Raw genomic sequence first — 12,275 nt, 5'->3', positions numbered from 1 at the left:
ACTAGTGCCACACAACCTCTTCTCTCCACTTTAACCCGAACATCTGACCCATTCTCCTCTCTGGCAATCAGCTCCCTCTGCCTCCTATTTTATGCCTATTCTCCTAATTTTGGTATCTGTATGGGAAGGGCTACCTGGGAACATTAGCCTTAATTCCAAAGGTCTCAAAGCTGCAACATCTCACTGTTCAAAATATATACAGAAAAGTAATCTGATTGGTCCAGCTTGGGTCAGGTAATCACCCCCAGTCCAATCGGCTGTGGCTGGTGTGTTCTACTGTGAAGGTGGCTACTTAGATCTATTTCTTCAGCCCCTAAGTGGGGTGGAAGTCACCTCCAAATGGAGGAAGTAGGCAAACTAATTGTGTCTAGGCAAAGGGAACTCTCAGGGGCTCAGTATTCCTGAAACTTAAAAAACAAGAGAATGGTGTAAATGTTTTTTTTGCTAGCTGATGAGTACTCCTAGACATGACGCGTATAAATTGTTGCTTATTGGTTAAATGAACTAAAAATATTTTTATGTATTTCCCACCTTTTTAAAAGTAGATTTGATGAGTCCTTTTTCCCCCATGTTAAAACATTATCAACTGGTCAATGTCTCAGGAGAAAAGAAAGAAATACTCCAATCAAACCTTTCTTCTCTAGCATTTTCCATCAACTCTAGCAGGACTTCGGTCCCTTCTAGTGAGAGTGATTTTCATCAGTATTCTCCATGCCAGATACCTAACCATTTCTCTGTAGTCTTTTCCTACTTCTCTGTGCCATGGAGTCTGGCATTGGTTTATACAGTATCTAATTCCCAAGCTAGATTATAAGCTTTTAAACATCAAAACCTGTTTTTATTTTCTTGCTTCTGTATTTCCTTTAGTGTTACATTAGGTACTTAAATACTCATTGGAGATTGATTCTTTGGGCATCTATTATAATAAACTTTAACACTTTATTACAGTTCAAGAAGCAACCATCTATGACATGTATTGGCCACTATAGTTTTGGTCACAAATTGCAGAAACCAACCTAAACTCACTTAGGCAAGAAATCAGAATGTATTGGAAAAATATCAGAGAATACCACATCTAAGTTATGGAAAGGACAGAGGTGTAGGGTGGACAAAGATTAAGGGGGCTCACAGATTCAAAAAGAAGTCTCTCTCTTTTTCTCTCCACCTCCCTCTCTGTCCATCTCTCCCACACCCTCTCTCCTTCTCTCTGGCTTTCTCTGTGTTCATTTTCCCTCCCAGTTACTTCTGATGGTTTTTTTCACATCTTACATCTTTCACCACTGGAGAAGGCCTGACTATCTTTCTTGGTATGAGTTCTTAAATCCTGAGATAGGATACTAGTTGGCTCAGTTTAGATCAGATGCCACCTTTGAATCAATAAAGTGTATCTGGGGATGGGGCTGAGCTGTGGACTTTAAGAACGTGGCTTTGCCTACATGCATGGAGAAGAAAAGCACTTCCACAAAAAGAAGATGTTTGAGCTGGGGTAATACTAATTACTGGTGATCGGTAAGCCCCTATGTCTCTGTGGTTTCACATGATGAAAGTTTATTTCTTGCTCATGGCATAGTTCTGGTCAGATGACTCTTCTCCACAGGGTGCCAAGGAGGAAGATGCAATGGGTTTTGGTGAAATCATCCGGTGTCTACTATAAGAGGTGTACTGTTCCCTCCTGAAGGGAATCAAGGAAAGGGCATTCCTGTTCTCTCAAACAATAGGTGTCCATTGTGCTGGACATAATACATCAGTGTGTAACACGGTCACCAAGGAACAGTTATTTATGAAAAAACTACAAACAGATAAAAAAAAGATACAAATAATCAACAAAACTGAACACTAACTTATGAAAAAAACAAGAAAAATAAGAAAAATGGGGATTTTCAGAAAACGTCTCATATGTTCAGATGCACCATCCTGAGTAATACTCTTGTTTGACTACATGATGGTCTTACGAAGTACCAGGTTTTTGTTTTCTCCTCCACTGCCCCAGAAAATGATAAAGTCATTTTATTTGTATAGCTGTCCCCACCAGAGATCTTTATTAGTGCCAGAGATTGCAATGAGCTAACACAGTAAAAGCTAGAATCAAGACCTTTCCTCGTTCCAATTCCTTCATCCCAGGCTTAACTGCATTTCCTCACAGGATCTTTATTTGCCACAAAGAGACCGCAGCTGATTCCTTCCTTTTTCCGGCCCTGACCTCATCATTTCAATTAAGCAGCCTTTTGGAACAAAGCATATTGCAGTCTTTATCAGTCTCTTTTACTTATCTCCAGGTCAAAGAGCTGCCTCAGACTCTCACCTGCACTTTCCTATGACGCCTTTGGGCCCTGCTCTCCTACATGTTCCTCTTTTCCTTCTCTCCCTCCTAACAGAACATCCACCAGCTCTATCATTTCCCTATGTCACTGGTGAGAATGCCTCCATACCCCATCCAGGCAGGTGCCTCCGGCCACCCTTGTCACCTTGTTTTCTCTTATACCTTATGCCAAAGTGATTGCTGGGACAGTCCTTAGGGAGGGGGCAGAGCACACACGGCAATCTTGGAAGAAGCTAAAAACTGCAGGACGGAAAGAAAATCTACCTATGCACAATGACAGCTCCAAAGAAGCCTCCAAGACTGGCGAATGGGTACAAACATTTGTAATTTAGGGAGAAGCTCAAGTCAAACCTTTACATTCACAAAAGCATCCCAAATGACTGCCTCTGAGTCACAGTTCATTTTTAGGACTCAGGACTTAAGTCCAACCTGAAATAGGACCCAATAAGCATCACACAGTGTTCCTCCCCAAATCACCCACATTCCCACAATGCCTTTACAAAAGACCCTGCCCAATATGTCATCCACTTGCCTCTCTTCGATTGGAAACATCGAAGCATGGTAAAAAGCAGAGTGAACCACCCACCACATAACAGAGTAGCAGAGATAGTTCGGGAAATAAAACTCAGGATTTCATCCCTGGAGCCTACCTTAGCATGCAGTCATTCTGCTGCACGTGTTTTTCATAATGTACCTCCGGGGTTTGAATTATTGCTGGGTTTTGCTTTTTTAGGTGGGCAGGGAGAATTCAGGTGGAGAACACTAGTAAAATGCAAGAAGTTAAAGCATTATTGGTATAACAAATAGAGAATGTTTTGTTCCAGTTGAAAGAGCTCCAATATTTCATCCCAAAGTCATCTTCTGGGAAAACCGAAATGTAAGGAGTCTGACACACACTGAATAAGATTTAGTAGGCACATTTCCAGGGTATGCACAGAGCCCGTGTTTTGCTGATTTTACACTTCCTCTTTAACCTTAGGTCTACCTGGCCAAATATCTATAGTGCCTCATGCGAGCAAACTTTCAGGGCAATGTAGTCAATAGAGCACAACATTTTTATTATATATTAGTTTCTCTTTTCACATGCTCGCATTTGCAAGACATAATTCCTGATCATAGTTGACTTTTCCCCCAAATTACACAAAAACAGTTTGAATGGCATTTAGTTCCATAGGAAAAAGGATTGGAAGAAAAAAATTGCCCAGATATTAATAATGATTGCTAGATGAAGGTATTATTATGTGTGATTTTTTTTTTTTTCTACTTCTATTTTCTATTATTTCTGCAATCTCTGCCTGGAGTTCCAGATTGCTTTTTTTTTTTTTTTTTTTTATCATAAATGAGAAATAAAGTTAAAACCTATGAAGGAAATGTCCAGTTCCAAGTTTGCCCATGTCACCTCTAGAGGCAGATAGGGAGCTCCTTGAGGCTGTCGTACAGAGGTGGTGTGATATTCGCTCCACCGGAGCGCCTGGGTTTAAACCCTAGCACAGCTCCTGGCTGGATACTTGTTTGACCTTGGGCTCACTGCATCATACCTCAGTGCTTCGGGTTTCTCATTGCTCATCTGTAAATCTATTAGACTAGGCAGTTAGTTAGGTTCTAACAGCATACCTGGAGGTGGGCAACCAGGAAATCATGGCCAGCATTCGGGAAGGTCAGAGGTCTGTCCTGGCAGCAGTCTATAAGAAGCCTGGATCAAACCAGACCGGACCAAGATGGTGGATACCATGACCGGAAACCCCTGACCAAATTAGGAAGAAAAAGCGCGGAAACCCTGCTTCCCGCCCAAGCAATGAATCTTCCGCCCAGTAGTTAGCAACTGTCAGTAAAGGAAAGAAACCCAACCCCCAAGGCGCGGGGCTCTCTGGAGCTCACCTGGCCTGTGTGCTATTCGCTTTAATAAACTTTCCCGCTGGTGTCATTTGTCCAGTGTGATGCGTGTCTGTCCTTGTATTCATTCTCCTAACAAGACCAAGAACCTTCCCTGGCTCCTTCGGGTCTGGCTGGGTCTAGACTCCAGGGCCAGGCATCTGCCCAGTTCACCCCGGAACAATCAGACAAATAATCGTAATACCTATGAGAAAGGGAAACCGAAGGTACCTCGTGAGAATAAAGGTTGGGTTTGGGGTTTTTTTTCCCCTTTGCTTCTTATCCGGCTTCTCTTCTTACTAGGACCTGCACCCCCGCCCCCACTCCACTCTATATACGCCTCAGAATGCAAACACTGTATGTCCTTCTTGTTTTTGTTTTTGTTTCTTTCAGCAGGCTCCATGCTAGGCGTTCACGCAGAACTTGAACTTGGGACACTGAGACTGATAATGTGAGCTGAGATTAAGAATTGGATGCTTAAATGAAATTAGTCAGAGAAAGACAAATATCATATGACTTCACTCCTATGAGGAACTTAAGATACAAAACAAATGAACATAAGGGAAGGGAAGCAAAAAGAATATAAAACAGGGAGGGGGAAAAACATAAGAGACTCCTAAATATAGAAACAAACAGGGTTGCTGAAGGGGTTGTGGGAGGAGGGATGGGCTAAACGGGTAAGGAACATTAATGAAGATACTTGTTGGGATGAGCACTGGGTGTTATACATAGGGGATGAATCACTGGAATCTACTCCTGAAATCATTGTTGCACTATATGCTAACTAACTTGGATGTAAAGTAAAAAATGAATGAATGAATGAATGAATGAATTTTTAATAAAAGGATTGGATGCTTAACCACATGAGCCATGCAGGTGCCCTGTGTATGTCTTCCTTGGGACAAAGGGACAAAGACTTAATGGTTTCTCTAGAATAGATAACATCTGAGTAAGGACCAGGTGAGAATGACCTGGTGAAGGTACCATAGGCATATTCTATACCACTGGTGCTAAACATCTTAATGCCAAGATTCCTGGTTTCAGGGAGTAAGTGACTTATGATGGACTCGTCCAAAAGGACGTAAGCACCAGACCACAGTCCTCAATAAAAACCCCCAGACCCAGAACAAATACGAGACCCACGCTCCTTTCCTTTCCAAATCTCCTGGATGGTTCATCTATATCTGCTTTCTCTCTCTCTCTTTAATAAACTGCTTTCACCTCCTGCTGGCTCACGTTTGATTTCCATCCTGTGTGAAGTCAAGGACCCTCTTGGCTGGTCCTGCGGGACCCCCTCTGGGTCCTTGGACCTGGCCCGCCTACATCAAAACCTCTTTACAAGCTAAAAGGCACAGGAGTCAGGAAATTATAGTTTCCTCCAATATAGGTCAGGGTTTATAAAGGTAGGGAATAAAGTTGAAAGTAAATGGGCAAATGATTGGCATAGCCATTATCCTTATTTGCCAAGAAATAGCTCTTTAAAAGCATTTCATATTTGCTTAAAACTGCATTAGGTAGTATTCCATTCTGTTACCTTTTTTTAGCTTCCTCCTAAGCAAATTTTGGGAATACACCAACCCCCAGGGTCAGGTCCAGTGACTATCCTTAAAGAATATTGTCTTCCACCCCCACACCCTAATAATTCTCTTGAAGTGTTGTAAAGTACACTGACTCCCTTCCAGGACCATGTACATAACAGGGGCCTGATTTCCTCATGTGCTCCTGAAGACACGCACAACACATTCTTATGCATAGTGAGACTTATGTACTTCAGTTTTCCATATCTGTGGCATGGAATGCTATTACCTATCATACCTTGAAGCCCAGTTTTTGCAAAAATACCTTAAAAACTGTGAAGTACTTTTACATACATGACTTGTCATTATCTTTTGATTATTGTTCTTTATTGCTACCCCATGCCACTCCTCTCATCAAGGACAACTTGGTCACTCTGATGTGTTAAAAAACATCATGAATATGTGTCAAAAAAAAAGTAGTCAACAAACAGAATAGCCTTTGCTAAATTTCCATGTGATCCCAAGCCAAATCAGCCTTAAGACGTCCTGATACAGAAAATGAATTTAGGGGATGCCTGGGTGGCTCAATCAGTTAAGTGTCCTGTTGAGGGAGCAGAAGGCAAGCTGACAGGCCGCAAACCCCAGCCCCCTCCCAGGTAGGAAACGCGTGATATTCCTCAGGCACTCCTGGCTGCCCAAGAACAAAGGAAAGGGGGAAAACAAATGGTAAACTGATAGAGATCAGAGTCCTGCCGGACCTAAGTCTCCATCACCCCTCCATAATGATGTGGGGAAACAAGGCAGAAGGAAATGGCAGATAGAACTAAGTTTCCTTATACCCTGCAGCCCATTGACAAACTTGAGGCAGGCAGAGTAAAATGTCTCTCCAGGAACTCCCTACTGTCTTAATGCTAATGCTTTTGCTGGAGGGAAAAACAACCTTAGGTTGACAATAGCCAGGCCTCTAGTGTCTTGTAAGTCTTTAGCATATGAAAATCTCACTGGAAACTTCCCTTGGACTTTACCTCCCCCAACTCCATGGTTTGTATTCAGTCTCTCCTCTTGGTCCTGGAGCAGCTCTTCCTGCCCACGGGTCCTGTCCCCATGCTTCAATAAAATCACCTTTTTGCACCAAAGATGTATTCAAGAATTCTTTCTTAGTGGGTGATGGGCATTGAGGAGGGCACTTGTTGTGATGAGCACTGGGTGTTGTATGTAAGCCAATTTGACAATAAATTATATTTTAAAAAATAAAGTGAGGAAGGCTAAAAAGAAAAGAATTATTTCTTGGCTGTCAGCTCTGGACCCCACGAACCCCATTATCACCCCCCAAAAAACCTCATCAGGACCGACTGATGATTTCAGCTCAGATCATGAATCCAGGGTTGGGGAGTCGAGCCCCTTGTTGGGCTCCGCACTGAGTTTGGAGCCTGCTTAAGATTCTCCCCCTACCCCTAGCTTGCATGCCCTTATTGTCTTTCCCTCTCTGTCTCTCTCTACAAAAAAAATAAAATAAAATAAATTAAAAAAATTAAATTAAATGAACCTGGCCATGATATACCCCGATTCGAGAGACCCCCGAAAACAAGCCACCAGAGTCCAGAATCAAAGCCAAGCGGCAAGGGTCGTTTATTGCAGGTTCCAACCCGGTCCTCCGCGCACCCGTTGCCGGTGGCGCTAGGAGGCCCCTAGTAAGGATCTTACAGCTTCTTTTATAGCCCCGCACAAACAAGTTAGGGACCTTTTTTAGAGGTTACAGAGCTGTTGTTGGTTAACATTTAAATTTGAACGCTCAGCAGAACTCGATTGGTTCCCGCCTTTATTTTAAACCATTCAGCAGAACTTGATTGGTTCCTGCCTTTATGTCAGACTACAACCGGGCGCGCCCTGGCTGGTTTCGGGAACGGTGCGGGGGGGGGGGGGGGGGGGGGGGTCTTTTCTTTGCAGTTGTGAGTACACCTGGTAATTTTTCTCTTAGCCTCTCAGTCACATGTTAGAGTTCTCAGCCAGCCTGACCACACAGATGCATACAAGTTGGAGTCATCTGCCAAAATATGACAATTGAGGGGTCTACAAGTATGCTTTTGTTATCTCAAAAGCATTCTTAAGCACATTTTATTTTTTTTTCAATGTATGAAATTTATTGTCAAATTGATCTTAAGCACATTTTAAAACACACACCATTGAGCGAACAGAAAATCTAAGTCAACCCTAAAACAGAATCACAAGCACTGTCCCCCTATGGAATGTACATAGTACAGACATCATCTCATTTTATCCTCAGTCTCCTCTGAGATGAGTATTATTATCCCCACTTTACTGATGGGGAAACTGAGGTTCAGAGATCTATAGTATCTTTCTCAAGACCATGCAGCCAGTAAGCAGCAGAGCTAAAAGTTGGACCAATTATAATGCTCTGGCATTCTATCCATTCATGACACTGCATCCTACAATAGAATGTGTCCCCTCATGTCCCCCCATAAATATTTCTTCTCATCAATCTCTAATTTGTCCAATCCAGCCTGACATCTGCTCCTTAGAGGACCCAGACTAAACAGCATCTCTTATTTAGTTCTCGTTCTTTCTCTCGCCTTCCGGTCTCAGGTTCCAGCACTCAGGACCCCAGCACCCAACTTCAGCATCAGCGCACCTGGGCAATGCACCCATCCCACCCACACCACTACTCCTGGGCCCCCAAATCGGGGAGGGACTAAATGTTTTCCCCATTTGCAATACCTCTCACTGCAAAGCATCAATTCAATCCTCCTTTGCTGCTTGAATGGTCCCTCATCAGAGAAGAAAAAGAATGTTATAAATCTACTGCTGCTAAGGTGTAAATATTAACAGCTTAATGTGCTCTCTCTCCAGGGAGCCTGCATTTTAAAGAGGCCAAATCGAGAGGGCAATCACTTAACCCAAAGAAATGAATAAATCTACAGATATTTCTTGAGCACGCAAGTCAGGGAGCTCAAGAGAAGCTGAATTCAAAGTTAAAGAGTGTAGCTCCCAGATGGAATTTAAATAATGGTGCCCCTTGGCTAGGAGAGCTTTTCCTCTCCGAGCAACTTACCCTGCTCAACAACACTTTGAGGCCTTCTAGATAAAACCTTCTCTCCCCACAAAAGTTGCATTTTGTTTAAAGGTTGACCCAGACAAGATCTTGTTCCTGCAGGGGATAGAGGAGTTTCAATTCAGCCCGAGACCATCCAAGCTCCAGCAGGCGAGGACTGTCGGCATGATTCTCTACTCTTGTCTTCCCCTGGTTCCTTCAAGTTACAGCCTTCAGTTACAACAAGCTGGAGAACTCTACCGTGCCATGTTTTTATCAGAGGGGACTCCATCCTCGGTCTTACAAAGCACTAGTCAGGCTCTTCACTGAGCACCTAGGGCAGGCTGTTTCATTTACATAGGCTTGCTCCCCTGAACAGAAGAAAACAAGCAATACCGTCAGCTTCCTGAAAGCTGAGTGAAGAATAAGTTAATACTTTCTAAGTACTTTAAAATATACGACAGGGTAACTGACCTCCTATTGTTGGCTGGAAGGTGTCATGGGTGCTTGAATATTAAAACAAAATAAATACCTCAAAGCACTTAACAGGGTGAATAACCATGCAGTCATTCAAATGAATGCCCTCAGTGTAGAGTCTCCAAAGTCAAGCAGATTACATGCACACAGACCTCTTTTTTCACTCCGAAAAAAAGAGAACAAAAATGCTCTCACCCATGCACATACATATAAAAGCAACAACAAAATCATGTAATACGTGGGGCACCTGGGTGGCTCAATTCGTTCAGCATCCGACTTCAGCTTAGGTCATTGATAAAGTTTTGGGGGGATGCTGGGGTTCATGGGGTCTGGAGCCAACAGCCGAAAAAGAATTCTTGAAGACGTCTTTGGTGCAAAAAGGTGATTTTATTAAAGCACAGGGACAGCACCTTGGGCAGGAAGAGCTGCACGGCAAGCGTAGGGGGTGACCATTTTATGGAGTTAGGAGAAATAAAGTCAAGAGGGAGTTTCCAAAGACACTTTCACACGCTAGAGACTTACTGGAGGCCTAGCTATTGTCACATTAAGGTTGTTTTTCCCTCTAGCAAAGTTTAACATTAAAACAGTAGAGAATTCCTGGACTTTAGGCCATTGATGGGATGGCCTTTTTCCTGTAAAATGGGGGAGACTCTTGTTTTTTGTCCTCTCCTGTTTTGGGGTAGCCAGGAATGTGAAAGGAATACCATACATGTCCCACCTGGGATGGGGGTGGGGGGTGCTGTTAGCCTGTACTTTCCCTCAGTTTGCCTCACACTCCCTCATCAGTGATGATCTCAAGGTTTGTGGGTTCCAGCTCAACATCAGGCTCTGCATTGACAGTTCAGAGCCTGCTTAGGATTCTCTCTCCCCCCCCTCCTCTGCCCCTCCCCCACTTGTGTGCATGTGCTTTCCCTCTCTCAAAATAAATGAGTGAATTTTTAAAAAAAAATCCATGTAATGCAAAGTTAATGCATCATTATTTTTCTGCATTTTAAACACGAAAGTCTAGAAACTTGCAGTTATTATACGTCAAGGTCTCTGGCTCCAGGCCAGCTAGCAGCTGATGGACAATGGCCCCCAAGTTATTAATCTGCAGACCTGCTTCCACTTCAGTCATCAGCTTACCATGGGACACTAACAAAGGCATTCATCCAACCCGTGTCTGCATTTTCCCATCTATAAAAGTAAAGCAATGCATTCAAATGATTTTGTGTTGGCCATTAGCTTCACAGGAAGGTTGTGAATATTCATGGGATGTGCCTCAAAATTCTTTCTTACTCTTAGAGGAAAAATCTCACTGTGAATCAAAGACATTCCAAAAACAGAGGGATGTCATGTCTCCTGAAATAACTCGCCCTGAGTTATCAGAGTGAGACTGCTGAAGAACATTGGTGGATCAGAAAGGACATTCCAACCAAGAGAGAAGGAACTGAACCAAGAAAAGGCTGAAGCTGGTGACTATGTCCCTTCCACTGATGGGATCCAGGGCTGCAGCAGCCTGGGCATCAGACAGTTTTAAGTAGCCTTATTCAAAAGCAAATAGGCTGCACCTTCCCTCCCCCACCCCTTCTACTCTACAGGAGAGTTACTTCAAAACACAATCTCCTCAATACCAGAAAGTTCCTCCAGAGGGCTATAGGTGCAGATCAATCATCACCTCCTCCTGAGAGTCTTCTCTGATCACAACTGTCCCTTCTCTAGTTCCCCCATTAGATGCCCCTGTCTATGATCCAGTGAGACCTTTTATATTGCACTGTAAATACTGCCCTACTCCTATGTCTTCCTGTAAACCATGTGTTCCTTGAGGGTAGAAGTTATAGGGAAGGAAAAATAATTCTCCCTCTACCTCTCTGAGTTTTTTGTCTGAAACTCTTCCAACAAAAAAACAGGTTAATGGGGCACCAGGGTGGCTCAGTCAGTAGAGTGTCCAATTCTTGATTTTGGCTCAGGTCATGATCTCAAAGTCTGTGGGATTAAGTCCCACAACAGGTTCCATGCTGACAGTGTAGAGCCTTCTTGGGATTCTCTCTCTCTCCCTCTCTTCTGCTCCTCTCCCAACTATTTCTCTTTCTCTCTCTTTCAAAATAAATAAACAAACTTAAGAGAAGATTAATAACAGAAAACAAATAGACATTGATTAAAATGTATATCCCATATTTACATGACAGATACACATAGGGAAAAATGAGTAACTCAAAGGGGAGGCTTAGAGTTCAAGTTTAAAAAAAAAAATCTTAATAAGAAAAGGGGAGGGGCACCTGGGTGGCTCAGTTGGTTAAACATCTGACTTCAGTTCAGGTCATGATCTCATGATTCATGTATTCAAACCCTGCATCAGGCTCTCTGTTGTCAGCACAGAGCCCGCTTTGGATCCTGTCTCCCTCTCTCTCTCTCTCTCTCTCTCTCTCTGCCCCTCCCCCTCCCCCACTCTCTCTCTCAAAAATAAATAAACATTTTAAAAAATAAGAAACGGGGAGAGGGTATATATAGGCAACTTAGAGGAGAGTGAATGGTTTTTAGGAAAGATGAATGGGCCCTCAGAAAAGTAGATAGGAGGTGTGATAGTTTGTGACAAAGTTTGTCTGGCTGCGGTGTTCATTTCCAGTCTCCTCTCCTGTGATAAGAGACAATCTTCCCTGGTTGATAAAACTCAGTATGACAACTGAGTTCTTTTTTGGAGGATCTGTCTTGGGGCAGATAAGGGATGTTCATAGAAAGTCTCTTCCTGCATTTGCCACTTTTCAAGTACCTACAGCTTAACATACATAATCGATATGCCAAAGTAACATATTTTGGAGTGGCATATTTTGTGGTAACATAACCTTCAAGGTTATGTTATGTCTTTAACAGGGGCCTAGCACAATCCCTGGCACATAGTAAGTGCTCAGTAAATGTCTAATGGATAAGTGAATGAATGAAATTACAAAGGGAGATAAATTACAGTTATGCCCTTAAACTGCTCAAAACCTAGAAAGGTGGACAAGACTAGAAACCAAAGATTTAGGACAAAGCAGAATATTAAAAGGTGCAATTAAAACTC

The 12,275-nt window shown here is 42.9% G+C and overlaps 1 protein-coding gene across 1 annotated transcript in view; it reads right to left on the bottom strand.

Moving 5' to 3' along the window:
* Nucleotides 1-12,275, bottom strand: part of RWDD3 (RWD domain containing 3) — a 148,963-nt gene that overhangs the window by 11,197 nt on the left and 125,491 nt on the right. The window contains exon 7 of the transcript XR_006712499.1: nt 2,971-3,082. The gene's annotated coding sequence lies outside the window, so the exon portion shown is untranslated. The remainder of the gene's footprint in view (nt 1-2,970; nt 3,083-12,275) is intronic.

This window comes from Leopardus geoffroyi, chromosome C1 (assembly GCF_018350155.1).
Source record: "Leopardus geoffroyi isolate Oge1 chromosome C1, O.geoffroyi_Oge1_pat1.0, whole genome shotgun sequence".
Taxonomy (NCBI): domain Eukaryota; kingdom Metazoa; phylum Chordata; class Mammalia; order Carnivora; family Felidae; genus Leopardus; species Leopardus geoffroyi.
The sequence above is the reverse complement of the archived record's forward strand: the minus strand, read 5'-3'. Positions and strand labels throughout refer to the sequence as shown.